This window comes from Cetorhinus maximus, unplaced genomic scaffold, assembly GCF_964194155.1.
Source record: "Cetorhinus maximus unplaced genomic scaffold, sCetMax3.hap1.1 HAP1_SCAFFOLD_316, whole genome shotgun sequence".
NCBI lineage: Eukaryota > Metazoa > Chordata > Chondrichthyes > Lamniformes > Cetorhinidae > Cetorhinus > Cetorhinus maximus.
Genome location: NW_027596266.1, coordinates 154,622 through 166,743, shown reverse-complemented (window position 1 = coordinate 166,743; position 12,122 = coordinate 154,622). Strand labels below are relative to the sequence as shown.

General features: G+C 42.6%; 1 non-coding gene across 1 annotated transcript; it reads left to right on the top strand.

The window, feature by feature from the left end:
- Nucleotides 1-223: 223 nt before the first annotated feature.
- Nucleotides 224-297, top strand: trnan-auu (transfer RNA asparagine (anticodon AUU)). Its single transcript has one exon. It is a non-coding gene; the product is annotated as a tRNA-Asn (tRNA).
- The last annotated feature ends 11,825 nt before the right edge of the window (nt 298-12,122 follow it).

The window sequence follows — 12,122 nt, the reverse complement described above, 5'->3', positions numbered from 1 at the left end:
TGATGGCTCCGTTTGTCGGAGAGCTTGTTCCCGGGGACATGGATGTGTCTGCAGTGGGTGGGATCAGACCGTTTCCATGTATCCACAATGAATGTCCCACCCTTTATTTGGGAAGCGTAAAACTGATAGGGAATAATTGTCATTGCAGTCACGGCAATCTGAAGCTTTCTGTCGCTGAGCCATTGGTTTAGGATATTTTGCAGAGTACAAGCTCCCCTATCAAGTCTCTGTGGCGCAATTGGTCAGCGCGTTCGGCTATTAACCGAAAGGTTGGTGGTTCGAGACCACCCAGGAATGAAACTGTCACTGTTTTCTCCCCATAATCACTCATTAACGCTCTGGTTTGTTCTGGGGCCCTGAAACCACAAAAAAAATTCCCCACCCTCACGTTGAAAACTCGGCTGTCGCCCATTGAGTTCCCACACCAAGCTTTGAGGCGATTGGATTGAAACAAACCCATCAATTAATCGCCTCTTCCTTAGCTCCACGGTGAGTGAGACAGGAAAAAGTAAGAATATTCCAGCCTCGCACTCTCCAATCACCCGCTGCCAGCGGAAACATCTTCTTATTTTGCTGAATATTATCTTCAGAAATGGCGAAGAGTGAATCTAATGTGGCTGCAAGATCCAGCATTCTGCTCACATTCAACAACAAACAAGAATGGGAGCGATACAACTTCTCTACACAACTGGGAGATAATGTTTCTCCCTCGCATGGAGATAACCACTACACCACAGAAACAATGGGCAGAACCACAGGGACTGAGTTAGAATATCAAACCGTGCAGTCTTACTGCACTTCCAAACCCTGTTTTGTGTAAGTACAATTCGGCTGAAAAACATAACCATGCGGCAAAAAAAATGACCTGACATTAGAATCATAAAATATCAGAGCACATCAGCAGGTCATTCAGCACTTCACACACGTGCGAACTATCTCACTGAAATTCGTCTCATTTATTGTCTCTTTCTCATGACCGTGCCTTTTGGAGAAAGTTATTCAAAGCCTGGGGAAGTGCCAATGTCACATGGCTGTGAGATAATGTATTCGGCTATTATTTGCCAACAAGCGGGAATTGTGCAGCTTCTCACAATTAGATGATTCAGTTTTGATAATATTTTTGCCATCTTTCGAGCTGGTGACCTTGAACATGTGAAGCGAATGTGATAATCACTATTTGTTTCATTCATTTATGGGATGTGGGCATCGCTGGCTAGGTCACTACACCACAGAAACAATTTGCAAGAAAAAGCCAAAGGGTCTTGTATTGAATTTCAAACTGTGGGTAGACATGCTGCACTGCAAAATCCTGTTTTACAGGAATAGAATTGGGGTGGACATTTTGGAATGCTGCAGAGAAATTGATCTAATTGTAAACTGACACAGCTCATTAGGAGGCCATTCGACCCATCGGTGTGTGCTTTCTTCAAAGAGCTATCCACTTAGTTCCAATATCATTCTCTTCCTTCATAACCCTGCAGAATTTTTTTCTATTTCAAATAATTGTCCAATCCCCTTTTGAAAACTCTGTGTTCAGAAACACAATATTGAAAGAGATGCAGGAGCTTCTGCAGTGTCCATGCTCAGTGTATGAAAATGAACAAAGTTCCCTGACCCAATGACACGGAGAGTTGGACTGGGGATTCATATGTTGTCTTCGAAATAAAAATAAATATTTATTTGTGCAATTGATTTCTTATTGAATATTTGAAAGAAGTTCATTCTGACCAAGCATCTCCTCATTTTTCTCAGTCGATATATACAATCTAACTCCCCTTGCTATACAACCTGTGACAGAGGCTGTTATGGAAAAGAAGGAAAGTTTTGCTACAGCTATACAAAGCCCTGGTTAGATCACACCTGGAGGACTGTGTGTAGCCCTGGGAAAGGCACCTTGTAAAGGATAAATATTGGTCTTGGAAACAGGGCAGTGCTGATCCAGCAGAATGTCAGTTCTGGAATGTAAGTGGACATTCTCCCCTCCGTAAATTGAGGTCATCCAAAACTGCTGCCTGTGTCTTCACTCACAGCAAGTCCCATTCCTCTCTCACCCCTCTGCTCGCTGACTGACATTGGCTCCCGGTCAAATAATGTATCTACTTCAAAATTTCTTATCCTTGTGTTCAATTCCCTCCTTGTTCTCGCCCCTCCCTATCTCTGTGATCTCCTCGAACCCCACAGCCTCTGAGATACCTGTGCTCCTTTAATTCTGGCCTCTTGTACATTCCCAATCAGAATCGCTCCACCATTGGTGACCGTGGTTTCATTTAACGAGGCCCCAAGCTCTGGAATTCCCTCTCTAAACCTCTCCGCCTCTACCTCACTTTCCTCCTTTAAGACTCTTCTTAAAACCTACCTCTTTGACCAAGCTTTTGGTCATCTGGCCTAACATCTCCTTCTGTGTGTCAGTGTCAGTGTCAGACTCTGTTATATAATGACCCTGTGAACCATCTTTGGAGGTTTCATTGAAGGAGCTATCTAAATATAAGCTGATGTTGTAATGGGGCATGCAGAGAACGAGAAAAGTTCCTCTTGTACCTTTCACCCTGATATTTTTTGATCTGAAGTTGCACAACTAATGTGAATAAAGTTTGGTCTGTTCAAAATGTGTCCATTCCCTTGGGGAACTGAACCACATTGACACTCACACAGACGAACGGAAAGAAGAAACCATGGGAATGTTTGCCTGTTTTTGATGTTGTTTATCCAATAATTAATTCCACGGGCATCTTATCAAAATCAGCAATGCTGAGAACTGGAGCCGGTAGGATTTGTAACTCTGTGAGGAGACCCCACAGGATTCCACCCCCATCCCCTTATCCACTCCACCGTGAACACTGGATCGATTCTGACATCACTGCTGTTTGTGTGAAGTCACAGACGGATACATCAGACCGTCATTCACTTGCCGACCCTCTGGAAGAGCAACTCAGCAATAATTCCATGTCCCGCCTTTACCCATATTTCTATCGTCTCCTCGTTCTTCCTGTCAGAATACAACACCGCACACTCAATTTGAGGTGATATCTGCTTGTCCATCTGGGGCTGCTAAATATTTGACAGTAGTGGGATTTGAACACACGCTCTATTGAGACGAGAGCCTTAACCCAGCGCCTTAGACCACTCAGCCACGCTACCACATCGCTGGAGTTTGTTAATCATTTCCTTCACTGGTGTTGAAATAGAACAAAAGCAACAGAGTAGGAATTGACATTCGGAATCTGGAGCCAGCTCCATTAGTTAATCAGATCATCCTGTACTTTGTAACAAACAGAAATCATCTCCACTCAAAAGCACAATGAGCTGCAGTGAAGGGTTGGCACTATTTAAACTGTCATTCACCTGTTCTGGTTCCAAATCTCCTGCTGCAAATGACAAGAAAACTTCACACTGAATTCATTCCGGGTCTTGACTTCAGAAAGACAGGACACAAGGTAATAAAGTACATTTCGATAGATGGGTTATAATATGGTAGAATAACCAGGAAAGAGCATCCATGGCATTGGGGAACATAAACTTATATAAAGTTACAGGAAAGAAAGAGGCCATTCGGCCTGGCGTGTTGCTGTCAAAGAGCAGTTGTGATTGGTTGATCAGGAGTGGTCAATTACTCTTCCATTTCCAATTGCGAATTTAGTGAATGTTTGCTGATAACATAAATAAGAAACAGGGGGTATTTGGATAGTTTTTATTCCAACTAACCGATAATTAATTCTGCAGACCGTCAGTTAAAATCATTTGGCAACAACTGCTTAGTGAAATTGATATGTTGTTTGTATAAAATAATAGAATGGATACAGGGAGTAACAGAGAAAAAAGACTTTCAGTCCCTGCCATTAACCCAACTTAGACTGACTCTCCCCATTCTCCCAACCAAAATGCAACACAGATCAGCCGTTCCTTGGCCGCGCAGAGGATTTTTTAGAAGCGTCTCAAAAACAAACCACCGGAAAGTTTAACAACCGCGGGAGTAGAGCCCAAATCACAGGAACCTCGACCAGCACCTCAGTCCATTCGGCCACTCAACCACAGTCAGAGCAGAAACAACCATCACCTTGACCGGCATTGGCACTGAATTAGAATATACAAACCTATGATCAGCAATAGGCCATTCGGCCCCTCGAGCATTCTCAGCTACTTAATAAGATCATGTGACAACTTCAATCATCCTCCGCTTTGTAACATCCGGGCATTTAGCAGGTGAACACTCTCCGCTCAAAAATAAGCAGAAAGAAATATCCTCTTGCATCTTTGAAAACTGCTCTTTTTTTTCCATCTGGACCATCTTAATATGAAGCCGCAGAACTAAGGTGAATAATGTTTGGATGGTAAAAATGAGGTGATGAACCACATTGACACACACAGAGGAACACACACAGACATATACACAGAGAGTGACAGAGGACAAGGGTTTGTCTCTAAGGAGAGTCATACACCCAGAAAGCAAGCATCACACCAACCTGGCTCCGTATTTGTTCCATTTCCAACTGCAAATTTCGTGAATGAACAGAAATTGGAAAACTCCCGAGCGTTTGCATCAATTTGATTCAATGTATCCGATAATTAACTCTGTAGACACAGAGTTAAAACCAGGAATAATGAGAAGTGGGAAACCCCAATGGATTTGGGCTCCATCGCCTTAACCACTCGGCCATGATCACTGGCCCTATGCACAGGATGATGTTGTTAGTATAAAATCATAGATGCCTACAGCAGAGAAGGAGTACATTGGGCCCATCGTGTCCGTGCCGGCTCTGTGGGAGGGCAACTTAACGAATTCCATTATCCCACCTTTTTCCTCACAGCAATTTATATTGATTCTGTCAATCTGAGCTGGCACTTGTTCGACCCGCTGTTCAAGCTGCTCATGTACAACTTTCAATTTCCAAAACCCACCAGCCTCATCACTGCAGCGCCTGTGAAACTGACAAGGTGACACAGCAGAAATTCAGCACTGATGAGAGAAGAGCTAATTGAGGTATATAAGATGCTATAGGGGATAGACAAACTAGATGTGGAGCGGATGTTTCTCCTTTTGGGGCATTCTAGAACGAGAGGCCATAGTTTTAGGCAAAGGGGTGGTAGATTTAAATCAGAGATGAGGAGGAATTACTTTTCTCAAAGGGCCGTGAATCTGTGGAATTCACTACCTCAGAGTGCAATGGATGCCGGGACGCTGAATAAATTTGAGGAGGTAGACAGATTTTTAATTAGTAACAGGTTGAAAGGTTATGGGGAGAGGGCGGGAAATTGGAGTTGAGGCCGAAATGAGATCAGGCATGATCGTATTTAATGGCGGGGCAGGCTCGAGGGGCTGAATTTCCTACTCCTGCTCCTAGTTCTTATTTTCGTATGTAAGGTACATAACAGGCTGATGATAACAGTGCCTGTTTAAACAGTGAGAGACAGTGAAGGACTGGCACCGATAAAAGTGTCCTTCAACTAGCCTGGTTCCAAAATCTCATTCGAGAAATGACAAGAAAACACATTGAATTTGCTCTATGTCTTGACTTCAAACGAACAGGATACAAGGTAAAAAAATATATTTCGCTGGATTGGTTTATAAAATGGCAGAATGAGCGTGAAAAAACAACCGTGCTGTTGGGAAATATAAAATTATAGAATGTTATACTTCTCGGTTTGGCGTGCTGCTTTGAAATAGTGGCTGCGATTGTTTGAGCAGGAGTGATATTTCTGCCGGTTTGAACATCAAGCAGAAAAACTTATCCCTTTACCACCCACATTTAGCCTCGCAGCATCATCCCTTTAGTCAGTTTATTCCTTGTGCCTTGCATCCTATCACTGTCCATCAGTAACTGAAACGGAATGAGGATAACTGCAATTATTGTGGCTACAATCCGAAACTTCGGCTTGTTAATACCAGCTTTAGGGCATCTTGCAACTCACCTTGGTACATGTTCCTGTGGTGTAATTAGTTACTACATTTAAGAATTGCATGAGAGGTTGGTAGATCGAGAACAGCCATATTATGTTCTCTTTTGACACCCTTGCATATTGAGGCTGCACAGTTCCAGGCTTTTTTATGACACATAAACTGCCAGAAAATATTCCCTAAAATTTGCCAATGCTGCTGTTATCCATTAACTCTTCAGCTAAAAAATACCTTGTTTTTTCCCCCCAAATGGGACATGGAGAAAACTTGGTTGTGACGATACAAACCCGCGTTCAAATTCAGAAATGAGGAAGTACAGCTTAGTTCATAGACCGAAGAATCTAAGGTTGTTCTTCTGAAGGCCGAGAAGGAAAAACAGGAATTGTGATTGCACTGATTAAAATCATGAAAGGTTCAGATAGAGAAATTAAAGAGAAACTGCTTCAAATGGATGAAGGGTCGATTACCAGATTGCACCGATTTAAGGTGAGTATCGGAAGTACCAGAGGCAATAAGGTGTTTTATTTAAAATTGAAATTGATTTATTGGAAATCACTGCCTAATGGGATGATGCAAACAGAATGAATTTCAGCCTTGAAAAGGGAAGACGAGAAGGAGGAAAATCTGCAGCATTGTGGGGAAAGGGTGGGGATGTGGGACTGGTTGCACAGCTCTTGCAGACACAGTGGGTCAAACCATCTCCTCCTGTATGGGGAAAGGGTGGGGAAGTGGGACTGGTTGCTCTGCCCTTGTAGGCACAGTGGGTCAAACCATCTCCTCTTGTGCTTTCCTATGACTCCGCGATTTGACTCACTTCTGAAAAGTGGATCAAACCATTTCAGAAAGTTAGAGTCAATTCACTATTAAGCTCTCGGCATAAAATTCATCTCACTTTCATCCTTCATTCACTTTCAGCTGCCGAGGCTCCAAATGATAGAATTCACTCCCTCAAACTCTCCACCTCTGACCACTCTCTCTCCACTCCTTTAATATGCTCCTTAAAACTTACCCTTTTTACCACGTTCCTGGCCACCCATCCTCATATCTCCTTCTGGGTGGGTCACGATCAAACTTTGGGAATGCTCCTGTGAAGTGCTTTGCAGTGTTTTATTGGATTAAATGTCAATCAGTGAAAACTGTTGTTTTTCAGCTCCACACGGTGGGATTGGAGCTGAGGAGACAGAAAGGATGCAGCTCAGTCAGTGGCATTCTGCCTCGTGTGTGGAAGTACAGCGAGGGAGAGATACTTGAACATTTGGGCTCTATTCCTGAGTTGGATGAGTTGTTTTCTCCATGGAGACTATGAAATGTATTAGCAGAGTCAATGATTGAAGCAGAGACCAGGGCAACATAGAAGAAAATGTTAAAAAGGTGATGGGAAGACACGGGGAGAAAGAGCGTGGCAGATTAGCGGGTCTGTGAGATTAAGACTAATTCTGTTGGGGAATCTAAACATCGACTTGTTGGAGGTGACAGTCTGTTTCTGTTTGGTAATATTTCTGAAACTTTTGAATGTCAAAAACGCATCAATGGATAAATGGCAGCATGAAATATTGGGTACAATAGATGAAGCTTCACTAAGAAATTAACCTCCCACTATTGTGAGAAATTTATCATTCACATGGATTGGGACAGGCTTTGGTAAACTGAGACGTCATGGGAATGTGTTAATTATTAATATCACCCATGGTGATTCCAGGTTAAATTACCACCAGGAAATCAGTTACTTTGCGCATTTTTTCTTATTCTTATTTTATTTATTTTGCTTATTTATTGTTATTTATCAGTCACATGTTGGCCAGATCAGGTGAGGATGGCAAATTTCCTTCCCTAAAGGACATGAGTGATCAGATGTGTTTTTACGAAATCTGATGATAGTCTCATTGCTTGTGATTGCAGATTTATTAATTGAATTTAAATTCCACCAGCTGCCGTGATGGGATTTGAACCTGTGTCCTCAGAGCATGAGCCACCCTCTGGATTACTCGTACGGATGTCCCGGCTTTAGAAAGACAGCTCATCCTGAAAACAGCCCCAACTTTGCATTCAAAATAAGAAAACGAACACTAGAAGGTTAGTGCACCAATCATTATAAAACAGACCAGCATTTACCTTTACAAATATGCATAAAGCATTGGAGCCAGTGTCCATAAGTTACACGTCAAACGTCACACAACAAATGTCACATGTGTTAAAAAAAACAATTCCAGCTACTGACCTGGAGCCTGATATTTACAAACAGTTACAACTATCACCTTAGTTGGATTTCTCCATTTAGAGCAGTGATATTAAACTCAGAAGCCATCTTAACAGTTAAATGTTACAAATGTGCCGCAGACTTCAGAGGACACGTGCGCAATAATTAAGATTATCCAGTTAAGATGGGATGGAAGTCACTTCCATTTAATAAAATGTCTTCCTTTGGATTGTATGAAGTCTGCTTAGCACAAAAAAAAATCACCTGATTCTGAAAGGGGGTGAATATAAAGTTCGAGTTTGCTGATTTAAATTTGATTGCTTTCTTTGCTCGACTGGAGTCTTCAAAAGATGGGTTGGAAAACACAGGTGGAGCAGCGCACACAGGTTAAAAAATCAATGAAATAGACGCGTATTATATCAGCACATGAAAAAATATCATGTTTCAGTACCTTATAAGTAACATTTTGCTTTCATTTCTCCTCTTAATATATTTGAGCCAAGTTTAATTATTGGCTCTGAAAGGTTGTATCCTAATTACAACACTGTGGGTGTACCTACACCACAAGGACTACAGCCGTTCAAGAAGGCAGCTCACTACCACCTTCTCAAGGGCAAGTAGGGATTGGCAATAAATGCTGTCTCACATTCTGTGCATGGATACACAAAACAGAAAAAATACTAATCACAAATTGAACACAAGCCTGGGATCAATTGAAATACAGATCTATAAAAATAATAATTGCAGAAGATGAATCTTGAAATTTAAAAGTAAAAAAACAAAGCTGGAAGCACTCAGCAAAATCAGCAGCTGGGGGTGCATGATTCATCAGAACTGCTCTGTCCAGTTCCCAACAATGTATCAACATGAAGCAGGAAACTCTCTCCTCCCTGCTCCCACTGCTCCTTACTGAGCCTGAACTGGGTACAATATGTCAACATGAAGCAGAAAACTCTCTTCTCTCTGCTCCCACTGCCCCTCACTGAGCCTGAACTGGGTACAATGTATCAACATGAAGCAGAAAACTCTCTCCTCCCTGCTCCCACTCTCCCTCACTGAGTGTGAACTGGGTACAATGTGTCAACATGAAGCAGGAAACTCTCTTCTCTCTGCTCCCACTCCTCCTCACTGAGTCTGAACTGGGTACAATGTGTCAACATGAAGCAGGAAACTCTCTTCTCCCTGCTCTTACTCCCGTCACTGAGTCTGAACTGGGTACAATGTGTCAACATGAAGCAGAAAACTCTCTTCTCTCTGCTCCCACTCCTCCTCACTGAGTCTGAACTGGGTACAATGTGTCAACATGAAGCAGAAAACTCTCTTCTCTCTGCTCCCACTGCCCCTCACTGAGTCTGAACTGGGTATAATGCACAAGGAGCCATCACTGTGTCCAGAGTTTCCTAAAATTATTATTTATAAATAACGTTCAAAGTAGTGTTACTATTAGTTATGTTAGATGGGTTAACACAACCGTTTAAACTACCCTCTGGGAAGCTTGGACACGTGCTCCTTGTAGACAGGGCATCATTTCACTTCACAAGGTATCAGAGGGAGGATTAGCATACTCCCATCCCATCAGCATTTCCTTCTCATTTCAACATTCCAGCAGATAAATAATGTTTCAATCTGCTAATATAATTTTGGAAAATAAACTATAACTGTTAAACTCAATCCCAGACGAGAGTGTGCAATGCGCTGAAATCAACTCATTTTGCTCACCACAAGTGTGAACAGTTTGCGTTTGCTAGACCACCGCTTGTCTGGGGAAACTCCATTAGCTTTGCGCAGTGGCATTATTAGAATAAATAAGGTTTAACTGAGGTGTCGCTTTAATAGTTGACACAGCAGCAGTTACATCTGATGAAGAAAACTCTGTGAAGGGATTTTCTCAGTTTGGCCACCTGTTAACAATCCAGCTTTAAAAGTTCAAAGGATTTAATTCGCAACAGTCACGTTCTGAATGACAAAGCAGAGTTTAAATGCTCGGCGTATGGAAGGAAAAATCACTTCTTCACCCGGACTGCTGAGAATCCAGTGAATTCACCTCTAACTGTTGGGGTTTGTTCCATTGTTAATTACACCCAGGACAGAACTATGGTACTTTGTACTATGGCCCGTGTACTTTGACTGTTCTATTAATCGAATTAATAATTTTAAATTTTCTCTCCAAGCGTCCGATCATCATCGGAACATGAAACATAATTTTACATGCAAGAATATCGGTCTCCAATGGCGGACCTAACACCCAGCATTCAGAGCGGGACAGAAAGTGTTCTACCCACAACGCCAAGGCCTTGCGCATGCGCATAGCGAAGAGTAATTGGCACCCGCGCATTGCAGTCTCCTACCTGAGCATGCGCATTGCTGTTCCGTGACCGGAGCCGGCGACCTGGTAAGAAAATGGCGAGTGCAGCAGAATAGCAGAGTTAGTAGGTGTTGCGGGAGGAATGGAGCCAGCGGTGTGGACAGGGAGGTTTCATAAACACTTGGTGCAGGCCGCAGAGCCTTAATATAAAACTACCGGTCCCGCGTTTGCGGTGAACAGACCGGAAATGGCTGGGTCTCTCTCTCTGCTCGGCCCGTGGGCAGCGGCTGTGCAGCAGGGCGCATGCGCGGTCATCCTGGTCCAGATAGCAGGAGGAGAGAATATTGTGCATCCTGGACTGACAGGGATGGATTTTGGAAACTCCTGTTACAGTTAGAAGGGGAGGATTTACACACAGCAAACGCAAACAAAGAGAAATATTTATCTCTTCGCAATTTCTATCCTAGACTGACAGTGACAGAGTTTTTTTATAATCTCCTTTTTACAGGATGTTGAATGGGAAGGATTTGTAGACGGGAAACTCAAACCAAACATCACATCAAGAGCTGACAGAGTCACTTGATTCATCAGGACCTGAATATTATCGGCCTCTGAGTGTAAGCACTGAGTTCCGGATCACTCAATCACTCACTGTGTAAAGTTTTTTCCTCACATCCCCCTTATAGATCTTGCCTCAAATCTTAAGTCTGTATCCGTAAACCTTTTATGATCAACTAATGTGAACATCTTCATGTTTCTTATCTCAACCTATCATAAACTTATACATCTCCATCAAATCTCCCCTCAATCCACTTTACTCCAAGGAGAACAACCCCAGTTTCTCCAAACTAACCTTACAACTAAAATCCCTCATCCCTGACCCTGGTAAATCTCCTCTGCACTTTCTCAAGGACCCTCACGTCTTTCACAATGTGTGGTGATCACTGGTTTGCACAGACCCGGATGTTCTGTGTTCATGTCTATGACATCATCACACACCGACAATTACACTGTGACATCATCACACATCGACAATTACACGGTGACATCACTCCGCTCCCCGGGTATTTCCTCAACTGGGAGATTTTTCTCTGACTCCAGTGCTTCTGATATCTTTCCAGCTGCGGGATCCAGCAGGAGATTTTAAATTTAAAAACTGTAATTATTTCAGAGTTGAGAATTTTTGATTATTCATCAACAGTTTAGGGCTTTTAGTGCTGTTCTCTGTTATCTATGAGAGATTTCATGGTCTGGGGCTGGCGTGACTCCTTTACTATGGATCTGAATCCATGTCCATCTATTGCTCTGTTTCATCCTCTGCTCTCCCTGATCACCTCTCTGCCATTGTCTAACTTTCTCTGTCTCTAATAATGGATGTATTTTAACTATGTTTTAATGTTCCTTCTGCCAAATGTGTCTAAATGAGGTTTCCACTGCTGCCCATCCCCTGACCATGTGCTGCTGGCTCCCCAGCTTTATCTTCCCACAGTATCTTTCAGGAGTTGTTTATCCTGCGCTATAGTCCATCTCTCTTCCACTTTAGTGCCTAAGTTGACCAACAGATTCTGCCCACCCTAAAATGGTAATGAATTAATTCTATTGTGTAATGGAGTGTACCAAGGTGTTTCACAGGAGTGTTAGAAAGCAACATTTGATACTGAGCCACCTGAAGAGATATCAGGGCAGATGCACAAAAATTCACTGAAAGATGTAGGTTTTATGGATTA